Here is an 11,807-nt window from a genome sequence, read left to right as displayed (position 1 = left end):
GGGTCCACAGGTCCTGTCAGGAGCTTGCTCCAGCACAGGCTTCCCACAGGGTCACAACCTCCTTTGAGCATCCACCTGCTCCAGCGTGGGGTCCTCCATGGGCTGCAGGTGGATATCTGCTCCACCATGGACATCCATGGGCTGCAGGGGGACAGCCTGCCTCACCATGGTCTGCACCAGGGGCTGCAGGGGAATCTCTGCTCCGGCGCCTGGAGCACCTCCTCCCCCTCCTTCTTCACTGCCCTTGGTGTCTGCAGAGTTGTTTCTCTCACATATTCTCACTCTTCTCTCTGGCTGCAATTGTGCAGCAAGTTTTTCCCCCTTCTTAAATATGTTATCCCAGAGGCGCTACCAGTATCGCTGATTGGCTCAAGGCTGTCTTGGAGCTGGCTGGCATTGGGTCTATTGGACATAGGGGAATCTTCTAGCAGCTTCTCACAGAAGCCACCCCTGTAGCTCTCCTGCTACCAAAACCTTGACAGGCAAACCCAACTCAGTGAGTTCCAGGCATGCTACTCAGATTCCCGATGGCAGAGAGATATGGGGAAAGATCTTCAAACAGGATGAACTAACACATCACCATAAAGTCCTTGGAGCTACATCACTGTTCTTTGTCAAAGGAGCAAGCCTATAAGCTGTGTCCAGATACCTGCCTTTGCTGATCTATATCTGATAATAATTGATGTGAGAACATATGGTGGCAGGGAAGTTCCCTCATATGAATTAGAGGCTCTTCTGCTATATCACATTATGTTATTTTAGCTCTCTGCCCTGTTTCTTACATTGCATAGAGGAGGATTCCTATCACCCTATCAGGAAATAGCAATTTATTTGTGAATGACATGATGCAGTTGTTTTATGTAGATAAACTCCATTTTGGTGTAATTAACAGGTTACATCCTGCATTCTCTTTCCTTCTTGTTCCTTTTTCCATATGTATAAGGAGACAAGTAAATTGGATCAGGGTCTTGAGTAGTGAAATCCTGTAAGCAAATAGATGAGAGACAAAGTAGTTGGAATGAGTCATCCTATGGTAAACTAGAAAAAAAACATTGCAGATGATAGATAAAATTTTTTTAAGATTTAAAAAGGAAACAGAAACTAGGTTTGACAATTTTTCTGTAATAAAGAGTTTGAATATAGTGGCTTAGAATTTAACAACAGTATTTTGATTTGGAAGCAAAAAGTCAATGAAAAGGAAACTGAGCACAAGCAAAGGGGGAGTTGAACTCTTAGTAACCACTGAGAAAGTCACGGAAATCCCATTGTCTTTGTGAATGGAAGCTGAGCCAGCAACCTGCTGATGAGGAACTACCTATGCTGTACGTAACACATACTGTTTTGTTACTCTGTGGGAGTTACCAGATGCTTTAGGGACAGACATAGCATAAACTCCTGAACAGAAAATAGCAGCCACAATTCGATTCTTAATGTTAATTGTTCCAAATAAAAATGTGTGTAAATATGTAGTTATCACTTATTTCCTGATTGGAGAAGTATGCTTACTTTGCAACAACTCAGCAAGATTTACTAGAAAAAAGAGAGGATCTTTAAAAGGAAACACGTTACGTTTACTTATTTCTATAACATAAATTCAGACTTCTACTGGAGCATAGTTTACATCTGAAAAACTTTTGTTTCATTTGTTTGCTTTTTTAATGGGACATCAGATATACCAGAATGTCCTAGTCTAGTTTTCCAGAGTTTTTCAGGACTTTGCATACTGTTAAAACAATTGAAAACAACATTGACATAAATATTATTGGAACTTGCACTTGAACTTTTCCAAAATTTGAGGGCTGTAGTGCCCCTGATTTATAGATAAAGAAAAAAATGCTATTTTAATCAAGCTGAGCTATTCCCAAAGGTCAGGTTTAACTAAACCACAGGGAAACTCATCAGCTGATGACTTATGTCATAAAGTGAAGACTAGATGTCTTTCTTAATGATAAATCAAAAAGTTGGCATAGATGATATTGGGAGAATCTTTGTCCACTGTTAGACAGGAAGGTCAGGCTAAACAGTTACAAAAATAATTTCTAACATTAACAGTGGAGAACTCCTCTATTGTCTCTATTATGAAGATACAGAAATAAAAGGGTAAGAATAAGCTACTTAACTATGATTTCAAGATCCATTCTTCCTGAGGTATTCCAAAATTTAAATGTGAGATCACTTTTTTGGGGGTAAATAACATGAGTATTGTCATGGGAAACATGATTTGAGAAAGCCTTCTGTTTATCAAGAGTAATAAGCTTAAATAAGACAAAATTCCTTTCTTTGTGCTCATGGTGAACAGGACACTGACAAGGCTGTAGTATTGCTGGATTTGTTTTTCACAGCTCTTTATAATGCACTTTCTTTCCAGTTTGAATAAAAATCCCTCATTTGAAGGTGAGAAAACATTTCACAATGGCAATTTAGTATTGGTAATGAATGAATAACCTTTCACTTTGATTGAAGTGGTGAATGGGTTAGCAATTTTTTCTTTTTTGAGTGACTTGATGTACTGAGGGGTTGACATTGTTACTTGTGCTCCGGAGTTACTTGAAATAACAAAAAAACTTCAAGTAACTTGAAGATACAAATGGGCTCACTGAGGATGCAGGAGGTGAATATATTCTAGCTTTTAACTTAAAGGTTATGAACTAGGTATTTTAACCCTTAAGTAAGCAGAAACATTTGATAGGCTGAGGAAAGGAGAAGAAAGACCCACTGAGCCTTCAGAACATGGAGGCAAAGAGAGTCTCTAGGGTAATGGATAAAGAAGTTACAGACATAGGAAGGAGAAAGTGAACTGAAGAGTTATTGCAGTTGAGGTTCATTTTTGCTGAGTTTCAGACACATAAATGTTAAGTTTTTACTCTACCTAATTGCCTAAGTTCCGTTACAACAGGAGGGGAAAGACTGTGCTCCTCCAGTTTATTGTAGGCAACTGTCTTTGATAAACCACCTTGTGGAAGCACCTGTTTTTCTCCATGGATTAGGACATAGGAATCTATGACAACTTGCTTGGACTGGATGTCTGTGTGTGTCAAGACAACAAGTTCCTGAGGATTCTTACTTAAAATGAAGAGAGTATATCTCATTGGCATTGGAAGTTGAAGCTTGATGTTTGGCTATCCTCTGGAGGCAGGACATGTTTAGGAGAATGTTGCTGCTGCTGACCTAGTTGGGAGAGCAGAGAGGAAGTTGCAGAAAATCTCAGAAATAGTCCTAGGATTTCAGCCAATGCCTGACTATCACTGTTTTTTAAAAGTAACTATTTCATGAGTTAATAATCAAAACATAAAATTAAGTTGTGATCTATTCCCTAAAGGTCTCATACTCAAGAATGCTCTCTAAAAAAAAAAAAAAAAAAATCAAAATCTGCAGACTCTGATTCTTCTTTCAAACTGGTATTATACCAGGATTATACCTAAGCTGCAGTTGACTACTCTGTTTTCAATTACTTGATATTGCTCAAGCCCAATACCTTCACTTCTACTACCTCCTCTGTCATATTCTTCCATGATCTAGAACAGAATTCAAGCAAAAAATTGTCCTCCTGGTAGGAGTTGAAGTTAAGGAATGAGTGCGGGAAAAAAACAAATCAGTCACGTATTAGTATAGTTTTAAAAACTTTGGAAGCTATTGCTACTCAGTAGTTTCTGGTCATGTTCATGAGTCTAACAGTCTTTCAACATAGGCTTCCAACATTACTGGACAAGGCCACTAGCATTTTTAAGTGTCTGGGGAACTGTCTTCAATACTGTGCACTTTACATGTTTCATGTGCACCCGAAATACTTAGGCTAGGCTTTCCTCTCCTGAACTTAGACTTCTAAGTGCTGCCTAATTGGCACTCTTGGTATTGACATAGTTTGCTGAATACATACTTTAGTTTACTGCAATGTAAGATACCTTTTTAAAGCATAGATACTGTCCATTAATTATTAACTAGCAAGCCATCATTAACAATTTTACAAAAACAATAAAATCTTATGAGATAATAGTAATAGTGTATATTAATCTCTACTCATAGCCATGACATGTTATTAAATCATATAAATAAAATCAAAACAACATGAAGTGAAATCATTCCACTCTGCAAATGAAATGTTAAGATTTTGGGGATACCATTTTTCCAAAGAAAAAAATTTGTACAAATTCCATTTAATAGATCTTGTTCTGATTTGGAACACTAGCATTTTTTTAAATTAGAGCATGTTATGCCGAGTAAAAATCTTGATTTTTTTTTCCACTCAGTTTTAGGTCATATGCTTACAGATGCATTGTGCTAGGCAGTCTTTAGGCAAAAGAATGCAAGTTCATCTTTGAGAAGAACGTGTTGTCCAAGCAGCTATAATATGTAATACTGGACAGTTAACGGACACTGCCTAACACCTTAATGTCAGAAAGGTTAAAAATGCAGCAGAATCCTGAAGGAAATCGTGCTGAGTGTTCCATAGTTCCCTTGTCTTTACAGAGGGGAACAGGGTTGGTTTTGTTTGCTTTTATCTGTTCTTTGTTGATATTCTCTATTTTGAATCAGTCATGTTAAATACTTGCTATTTTAAAAATACTTGAATGTGGCTAGCTCATAGTTTTGTCTCAGAATAAATTGCTACTAAATTGCTCGTAAGGTCTAAGAAGTTCAATATTCCATATACCAGAAGGAAAATTAAAGCAATATCAGCCGCAACAGCGTTAGAGGGGCTCGCTCTTGCAGCTTATTTTTTTTCTTTCTTTCTAAACATCCAATCACAAGTCTTCTTTTTTTCTAAATATTTTTTGCATTCACTATGCCTGTTTAAACTAGCTCCCACTGTACTGTAATGTCTCTGCCACACACAGCCACTTTTGCTGTTTTAAGTCACTGTTCCACATTATTCATTTATTTATTTGGGCTTGGCTTTCTCTGGCTTTTCCTGCAGGCTTATTAGCACTGCTACACGTAACTTGGTAGACTGCACTCCCATTCCCTGCTACCTGTGGTGACAGCAGCTTCCTTTCTCCCTCACCTTCTCTCTCAATGCTGGTGAAAAACAGCACACTGAAGATTATATGGAGCATGAAATAGCCCAGGAATGGCTTTTCTCGCGCTACTTAAACTTCATTTAATGAAGCTGAAATACAATGCCATCAGCTGAAAAATGTGATGGGAATTCACCTCATCGGCTCAGGAAAGCATCTGTTGTGGTGATCTGAAGCTGTCTTAGCTAAAGGCTAAACAATGCTATTTGTAAAGCACATTCCCATCATGGAAAGAAGGAAATGGAGTCAGTGGAGCAGAGCACAAAGGAATGATCTGAACTTTGAGATATATCTTGTAGGGGAGAGTTCAGTGCAGCGAGTCAGTGAAGCTAATGTTTAGGTCATATCAAACTCTTAGAAAAATTGTTTTTTTCAATTGTTTTAAGTATGTCACCCTCATAATTCTGTTTTTGATTAAAAGGTGCTCAAATTTTTTGGATTTTTTTGACTATTTCTGAATCTTCTCCATCTCCTATTTAGTAGTAATATCTTGCCAAGTTGAACAGAGTAATTAAATAAGGATCATTGCTCCAGGCAAAACAGAAGTCTGAGCCTGTTTCTTCATAACACAGACCCATTCCAAACCAGCCCAAAATTAATATTTCATATCTGTGTCTGAATCTTAAGTTTGCTGACCCACCACATGAAGGAAAACAATTAGAAATTTACTGACCCACTGAAATAACTAATCACCTGTACATTAGAAAGGAATGGAGCTGGTGTATAATCATGAAATAAAACAAACAAAAGTGGCTGAAAATGAGGAAAGTAGAGATAATGATGTATCCCAGCTGCATGCAAACAATTGTGGCAAATAAATAATTGCAATTAGATTATTACAGTGTGGCTATTTCCTTCATTTACTAGGGTGTCTATTTCATGTTTTCCTTCCTGAGTATAAAAAATACTTTTTCTAGTCCATGTTTATGGTATGAGCTGGATACTCAGAAGTGCAGATAATTAAACAAGAAATATGAAGTTTTCACTCCTTGGATTGCAAGTCTCCTGCTGACGTTAGTGAGGGCAAAGTTTTGCTCTGACTGAAAGGTAGTGGATATTCCAACCCTCCAAAAAATACATCCTTGTTTAGATGCACATAAAGCATATGCAGATGTTTACATGTAACTGGGAAATTTGCTACATGCTATTTCAGGCCCCACAGTCCTGAAAATGTTTATGGGTTTGTTTAACTTTGCATGTGGCTCTCAAAGTCAACAGCACAACTGACAGTGTTTAAAATTATGCACATCCCTAGGACTTTGCAAAATATAGGATTTATCCTTAAATTCTGTGAAAATATTTAATAACACAGAATCAACAGAATAAGGAAAAAAAAAAATCGCAGGAAATTAGAATCCTTCACGTAATTCCTGCAGAAAAAATCCCTTTGGATTAAGACTTGGTAGGGTCAGTGGAGAGTCCTTGGTGCCATTAGAAAGCTCAGAAACTTTTCTTTCTCTGCTGTATAGAGAATCTCTTTCTGCCCCTGCACAGACAGGAGACAGCAGTCTGTAAAGCAGCACGTACAGAAAATTTTCACTGGTGAAAGACCGTCTTATATATCTTGGACCTCAGGCTAAACTCATTCTTTTTATAGCTGAAAGGAGGAACAATTCTGTGTTTGGCTAAAGAAGGAAGAATTTTTTTTTTAGGGTGTTACTTTTAAAATGCCAGCTGTTTAGTGCCTCTCATATTTCCAGTCCTGGAAACTGCTTGTTGCTTGAAAATCTTAGAATAGTCCTTGATGAAATGCATTAGGCTGTGAAATGATAAGTTGGTAAATTCAATTTTAAGGTGTTAGTCTTGGACCAAAACAGCTACGGCCATATGCTGCAAACACTGACCTGGTGTAGAGTTGCTCTCCTGACTCAAATGTGGTCAGTAGAATTTAAATGGATAACTTTTTCCCTTTAGGCTTTATGTTAGTGCAGATATACTGTTCTTTTGATCCTAACTTTAGGATCAGCTCCTCTTCCTTCTTGCACTGACCAACCTGATAAACTTCTATGGTGAAATGACTGGTCTGGTATACAAAGGGAGAGCAGTGGATATTGTCTACCTGGACTTCAGTGAGGCCTTTGACACTGTCTCCCATAAGATCCTCATAGACAAGCTGTTGATGTATGGTCTGGATAAGCAGACAGCAAGGTGGACTGAAAACTGGCTGAATGGCCAGGCCCAGAGAGTGGTGATCAGCATCACAAAGTCCATCTGGAGGCCAGTGACTAGCAATGTACTCCAGGGGTCAATACTGGGTCCAGTCCTGTTTAACAACTTCATTAATGATCAGGATGATGGGGCAGAGTGTACCCTTAGCAATTTTGCTGACGACACAAAACTGGAAGGAGTGGCTGATAAGCCAGAGGGTCATGCTGCCATCCAGAGGGACCTTGACAGGCTGGAGAAATGGGCCAACAGGAACCTCATGAAGTTCAACAAGGACAATTGTGAAGTTCTACACCTGGGGAGGAACACCATGCACCAATATATGCTGGGGGCCACCCAGCTGAAAAGAAGCTTGACAGAAAAGGACCTGGGGGTCCTGGTGGACAGCAAGTTGACCATGAGCCAGCAATGTGCCCTTGTGGCCAAGAAAGCCAATGGTATCCTGAGCTGTGTTAGGAAGAGTGTTTCCAGCAGGTTGAGGGAGTTGATCCTTCCCTTCTTCTCAGCACTGGTGAGGCCACACCTGGAGCACTGTGTCCAGTTCTGGGCTCCCCAGTACAAGAGAGATATGGACATACTCTTTCCAGTATGTACCAGTGAAGGGCCATGAAGGTGATGAAGGGACTGGAGCATCTCTCCTATGAGGAAGGGCTGAGAGAACTGGCACTGTTCAGCCTGGAGAAAAGAAGGCTGGGAGAGGAATCTTATTAATGTACATAAATACCTGAAGGGAGGGTGCAAAGAGGACTGAGCCAGGCTCTTTTCAGTGGTGCCAAGTGACAGGACCAGAGGCAATGGGCACAAACTGAAACACAGGATGGTCCCTCTGAACATCAGGAAACACTTTTTTGATTGTGAGGGTGACTGAGCACTGGCACTGGTTTCCCATGGAGGTTGTGGAGTCTCCCTCCCTGGAGATATTCAAAAGCCATCTGGACACGGTCGTGGGCAACTGGCTCTAGGTGGCCCTGTTTGAGCAGGGGGGTTGGACCAGATGATCTCCAGAGGTCCCTTCCAACGTCAACCATTCTGCGATTCTGCGATTTGTAATAAAAATAAGAGTGGGTGAATACATTGTAAGGTATGTTCTTACTAATTTGGCAGAAACACAAAATCTTGTCTTCAGATTAAATCTGTTCTGTTGGGTGATCCAGTAGCAAACAGGTCTGTATTAACCATTATGAAATGCCCTTTCTATCATAGAGGCATAAGACCTTAAGGACAGACAGGTATTTAATATCTCAGCTCTTTCTGCAAATGATGGCAAGGGTATGATCTCCTAATTTGGGTTTTAACTGAACATCTACTGAAATAAAAAAAACTGGACTCACTGTATTTGATAGGCACTGGATTTGTAAATTAACTTTAGATGAGTCTTGCTTCAAGTGCTATTTGGTTATACCAGACATTTGACATGTTGTGTGTTGTCACTGATATATGCATCTACTATCAGAAATCTCCATATCTGACAGTGTTTATTTGTGTACAAATACTAAAATTGGCATATGTTTTTCTGTCAACTTAGCCATGCAGCTTGTTTTAAAACAATGATAAATTATTATTAAAATCTCAGGGAAATAATGTACAGAAGAAATGAATGCATCACATTTATTGGACAATTGTATCTATTAGTTACTTTCTAAATTCTGACACTGAAGAATCCACTGTTCAAGCAACAGTGATGTGCAGAATTGAAAGGACTCTGCTCTCATATGGAGAAGTTATTACGAATTCACAACTATTCTATAGCAGAAGCTGTTTGTTTGAGATGAAAAGACACTATTACACTGTCACACTGAAAGATGGCTCCTTTCAGCTAGCTCTGTCAGAGAGATGTTTTGTCTGAAATGTATGAAAAATGGGATGTTTTTATAACTTTCAAATGAAAAGAGGTGTGTAATAATGGCAAGTGGTTAGAAACAATGAAACCAGTTCACCTTAAACACCTTTCTTCAGAGTAGGCAATTTATATGTTACCTGAGGGGAAGGGCATCCACCCATATATTTCTCAAGAGTGTAGTGTCATTTGTATTTGTATTTATGGTTTCTATTGTTAAATAGAGGTATGAAGCATGAATGAAGACATGACAGTTGAATGGCTGTAGACAGCCACAGGACCCATAGGAAAACACAGCAGCACCATCATGTTCTTCTGTGCTTTTCCTGCTCCTTCTTCTGACAACTTCCTGGGTGAGGGTGAGCATGATCCTGCCAGGGTGGATTGGTTCCTGTGTTTTAATACAAGAGCCTTGAGGTTCATGTTCTTGGTGTGTTTCTGTTAGGCTCATCTCAGAGAGGACTGCATCCGAGTGCTTAGAGTTAGGCTGATTTTCAAAGACTAATCAGATTATAAACAAGATAGCAAATTATATCCATACTATAATAGTTTTGGTCTCTGGGAATTGCACGTATTTAGCAAGCTAAACCAAGCAGGATCTACTCTGAATGTCACACTGAGAGCAGTGAGACATTTTGCTCAGCTGACACTTTACCAAAAGAATCCTTTAATCCACACTAGGAATACAAACCCAAGCCAATTAATAAGTCTTTTAAGCTCATAGCTCTTTCTCTTATGAAAAACATCCTCTCTGTGCTTAAAATGCATCAAGACAATTGTAAAAAGAAATCCAAGCCATTTTCCTTTGTGGTTGTCTCCTAACTGAAGTGCAGTATTATGGCATAGCTCCCAGGATATCAATGGTCTTCTATACGCTATGAGAACCTGTAGGCAAAGCATAATGGTGAAAAGATTCATGGCAGCTCAGTTGTGTTCAAAACGTAGGATGGATCAGAACACAGGAGGGAGTCCTGTCACAGGAGTTTGTTTCCTATGTGAAATGCTTTTGGTCTGTTAAAATGCAAGTTGCAATATCAATGTTGCTGGGGAAGTGGAAATACAATATTAAATTTGTTGTTTTAATTGTGAAAAAGAAACACACTAGAATGTTAGCTTAGCATCGAATCATATACTTTGTGAGAACTTTTACTGCAAGATGTAGATTATGTTGGTATTTCCCATTTTTAATCATCTGGGGATTGATTTTTGGCATCTCTCTTGCAGCCACTGTTTATTTTAAATTGTGCTATCCATGCTTGCCTCCTGTAGCTGATCTGACTATCTGGATGTGGTCATCTTTTTTAGTTTATTTCTAAGCTGTGGGTGCCAAAAGTGCTTTGAGCCTTCCATCACCACATAGATAATCTGGTTTTATCCTGACTCCATGTCAGCAATGAAACCCATCCAGTGGAAAGGCAGTAGGTAGTGAAGAGCTATAGCACCTTTCTGGTTAAGTCTCCCATCTGGACAATCAAGAAAGCAGGACCTTGGTCCATACCTTCCCTGCAGCTATACAAACTCTCTGTCTTGTAGTGTTGCAGGCAAAACAGTCTCAACTTGGGGAATTTTACTGAATTTAATTTATTGCCCATTAAACTTTTAATTTGTCATTTAATTATTGAGAAAAAAGAAAAAAACATAAACAATTAAACAAAGACATGGGGAGACACATCTGCCCCTACTCCAGGCTAAATTCCAACCCAGCACCTCTCCTCTCTGCTTCTTAGTCTCAACCACTTGTTTTCACTATGGGTTATACTCAGTCTATCCCAATTCTTTTTGTTAGGTGATGAACAGCACAGGAGTTTGGGGTTGTGTGTGTAATGGTTTCTGTCTGCCACTTCTAGCTTCTTACTTATTTTCCTTTGCTCAGGTTGCCCATGGGCTGCAGTTCCTTTAGGGAAGTCTATGCTCTGGCATGGGTTGCCTGCAGGCCACAGTCTCTTCAGTGGTGTCTCTGCTCTAGTGTGTGTCATCCATGGTGCACAGTCTCTTTAAGGGTGTAATTGCCCCAGCATAAGTCTCCCATGGGCTGCATTCATCTTCAGAGATGTCTCATGAAGCACCTGTTTCCAAAAGAACTCTCCAGCCATGCCCCCAATAATGTCTCCTTCCACGTGTCTTTTCCATTCCACCTGTCTGGCTCCTCCATTTCTCCTTCTATAAGCAGCTGCCACACTTTCTAAAATATGTTTGAACAGAGGTGCCATGTGCTTCTCTGGCCGGCTGAGGTTTTGGTGTGCAGTAGGCTGTTTACATTGGTTTCAGAGCTGTCTGGAAGCAGCTGTGAGTGGCTCAGAGCAGTTCATGGCCTCCTCCCACACAGATCACCTCTGCAGCCCCCTGCTACTGAAATCCTGCAGGTTTTGTGGAATACAACTAGACAAAGGAGAACAGGTTCTGGACAACAGCATTCCTGCTTACTACCCAAAATTAGGTGTGATGAATTCCCACAAAAAGATGAAGGAGAAAAAAAATTACTATGTGTCTTTATTGTTCTCATATTAACAACTGCTTCACATGTTATGAAACTACAGCATATAAGTGAGTGCTAAAAAAAAATATGTCCATGTCACAGATGATGACTATATACCTTGTGAAAGAATGGTACAGATAATCATAAAAGCTTTAAAGCTGTCCTTTCTAACTGACTTAGTTCCTACAGCCTTTAGAAATGAAATAATTTGTTTTTGTCATTTAAAAGGAGCTACCTCTGGGGTCCAAAACAAAGCATACATTCTGTTACATCTCAAGAAAATGTCTCTTTCTATTGGCCATTAGTAACCTAA

This window comes from Ciconia boyciana, chromosome 5 (genome assembly GCF_034638445.1).
Source record: "Ciconia boyciana chromosome 5, ASM3463844v1, whole genome shotgun sequence".
NCBI classification, from domain to species: Eukaryota; Metazoa; Chordata; class Aves; order Ciconiiformes; family Ciconiidae; genus Ciconia; species Ciconia boyciana.
Note: the sequence above shows the minus strand (reverse complement) of the source record.